At 54.6% G+C, this 2,847-nt stretch overlaps 1 long non-coding RNA gene across 1 annotated transcript; it reads right to left on the bottom strand.

The window, feature by feature from the left end:
• Positions 1 to 979: 979 nt before the first annotated feature.
• Positions 980 to 2,213, bottom strand: LOC123522750. The gene is made up of 3 exons (XR_006680972.1): positions 2,188 to 2,213; positions 1,715 to 1,801; positions 980 to 1,069 (listed from the first exon to the last, which is right to left on the bottom strand). It is a non-coding gene; the product is annotated as an uncharacterized LOC123522750 (long non-coding RNA).
• Positions 2,214 to 2,847: the final 634 nt, after the last annotated feature.

Below are 2,847 nucleotides of genomic sequence, written 5' to 3'. Positions count from 1 at the left end.
GAAACCCACAGGGACAGTTGTACCCTGTCCTGTAGTGTCCCTGTGAGTTGGCATCGACCTAATGACAGTGGGTTGGGTTTTTTGTAATCTGGAGGTCGGGCTACTTGACCTCCACCAAACAAATGAAAACAAAACTGTGGACTGTGAAACACAGCACCCTGAGGTGCTAAGAACAGAACTGCTCAGGAGGGTTCTCTGGGCAGAAAGCTTGGCAGACGTAGATTGCCAGGCCTTTCTCCCATGCCGCTGATGGATGGGTTCAAACCGACCATCCTTACACTAGTACAAACACACACAAGTAACCCAAATCTACCCATCCCCATCTGAAACCCACTCCACCAAGCTGGTTCCAACTCACAGCAGCCCCTTATGGGACCGAATAGCACTGCTCGTCAGGGTTTCTGAGAGTGGAATCCTTACGGGGGCAGATTCAACAGCTGGTGGGTCTGAACCTCTGACCTTGCCATTAATAACCCCATGCTTAGCCCACAATGCCACCAGGGCTCCTTTCTGCCCTCCTTGGACAGGGAACTCTGATTTCTTCCTGGAATAGAAAATGCATAACCGATTACTGAGGCTGTCTGGTTTCCTGATTTCCAATTTCGATTTCCAGTTTCGATTTCTTGGGGAGGGTATCTGAAACCCTGGAAGCCATGGCTCATTCCTTTCCCCAACATGGAACTATAAAACCTATGGACAGTAACAGCATGACCCTGTCATATGAGCCATAATACTCTTATGAACTGACTCACTAGAGCCACATGAAAAATACTCATCCTTTTAAATAAGGCTCAAAGACGCTCTCACATAACAAACAAAAAAAAGAACCAACGTTAGCACTGCCTTTTCTGTACTTTTAACTGCAGGCTGACAAGACAGATCACTCTTTTTTTTATTATTTTTTTTTAAGATCACTCAAGTTCAAATTTCGAAGTCATGTCAACCAGAGAAGGCATCAGGTGACAAAAGCACTCACCGTGGCGGCAGGTCTCTTCCATTCACGCCACACTCCTATGCAAAACTTTCATCCTTCCCTTTGAATAGGCCCAACAGCTGTTCCACCAGGCAGCTTTTGTTGAGTTAGAAAAGAGAAAAACAATTTTGAAAGCCTCTGTCTCAATTCTATCACATGCTCTGGTTTAATAACAGATATTGATGGACAAACGATAAACCCTAGGGTTCAATAAAGAAGCAGGGATTCCATCTCAGAGTTTGAATAGACTGGATGGCAATGGACTGTCCTTTGTTTCCAGGGTGGGGAAGGGGGCTGTAGGGTGGTTGGGCGAAAGGCAGGCCTTTCTCTTCCCATAAACAGCTACAGTCTGGGAAACGTACAGGGCAGTTCTAACACCCTATAGGGTCACTAAGAGTTGGCATCAACCTGATGGCAGTGAAGTTGTTTTGTTTTGTTTTTAAAAATAGGGTTGCTGTGAGCCAGAATCAATGGCTCAATGGCATTGGGATGCAGGGCCACAGGTGGGATTTAGTGGTGTATGTGTTAGGCTGCTAACCAAAAGGTCTGCTGTTCAAATCCAGCAGCTACTTGGAGAAGAGGACTTCTGTTCCCATAAAGATATACAACCTTGGCACAGGAACCAATTCACGGTCAATGGGCTGTAGAGGGAGTGTAGTCTCAAGCTGTGACATACTTACTACATAGCTGGGTGGAACAAGACTTCTACAAGGCAAGCTGTGCCCCCTGCATGCTACCCACCTTTGGGAAACAGGCTCCCACTGGCACATGTATCTTGCAAGGACTGGCATGTCTGGGGCTGATGGTAGTGTTCCGGATGAGTTCACCCTAAAATGAACAGCGCAGACAGGAAAGTCAGGCGGCTGTCTTGGGCCTCTTAGGGTCACTGCAGCAGGCCGCAGTGCAAAGCCCAGCACACCCTCAGGAAACCAGAAGGCGTGGGTGACCCCAGCTGGTCGCCCATAGCAACTGGCACTCCGGGCTCAGATCAGCAGCAGCAGCGCCGCGGGCTGCTGGTTGGGAGCCGGCAGGGGTGGGCCATCCTCCCGCGACTCTCGCCTCGCCTTCTCTCCCCGGGAGCAGAGCCCAGCGCCCGCCCGTCCTAGAATGGACACGGACTGTCCTCACTTCTACCAAAGGCCAGCCCGACGCTGGACAACCCGCCCTGGCCTGACGGCGCCAGACGCAGCTTCACAGCCCCGGACACCACCCACCTGCCCGCCTTCCGCGGCGACGCATGCGCGCATGCGCGCCCCGTCGACACCCCCCTGCGCGCGACGCTCCGCCCCCGTCGCACAACGTCCGCGCGGCGCCACGCCCCCTTACGCGAGAGGGCGGTGGTTACGGCCCGCGGGGGTCGCTGTTGGGGGGCTGATTACAGCGCGAGGGGTCGACGCCTCCTCCGACCCAAGTGGGGCGCCACCACCCTAACCCGAGTGCCCCCCACCCCGGGCTGGGCGGCTGTTGGGGGAGGGGTGGCTCGGCGGACAAGCCCTGGTGGCGCAGTGGCCAAAGCGCACGGCTGGCAGTCCAATGGCGGGAGAAAGGTATTGACAGTCTCCTTCCGTGAAGATTAAACCCAACACCTTCCGCGGGGGAGTGGACTCCGAGTGCGGTGACCCTATGGGGGGGCAGGGTAGAACTGCCCCCTCAGGTTTCCCCAGAGCTGACTGCCACAGCTTCCTCTCCCCCACGCCTCCCGGCCCCAGAGTGGCTTTGAACCGTCGACCTCTTCGTTAGCAGCAGGGCGCCGGAACCACTGCGCCACTAGGCTCCTTCGGAAAAAGACCGAAGGCCTCGCGGCGCCTGTTGAGCAACGCTCTTGTGCCCTACAGAGGAACGGAGCCCGTGGGTGGGCAGGCGGGCCGCGGGCT

This window comes from Echinops telfairi, unplaced genomic scaffold (genome assembly GCF_000313985.2).
Source record: "Echinops telfairi isolate 266 unplaced genomic scaffold, ASM31398v2 ScPeMD7_7458;HRSCAF=8496, whole genome shotgun sequence".
Classification (NCBI taxonomy): domain Eukaryota; kingdom Metazoa; phylum Chordata; class Mammalia; order Afrosoricida; family Tenrecidae; genus Echinops; species Echinops telfairi.
The sequence above is the reverse complement of the archived record's forward strand: the minus strand, read 5'-3'. Positions and strand labels throughout refer to the sequence as shown.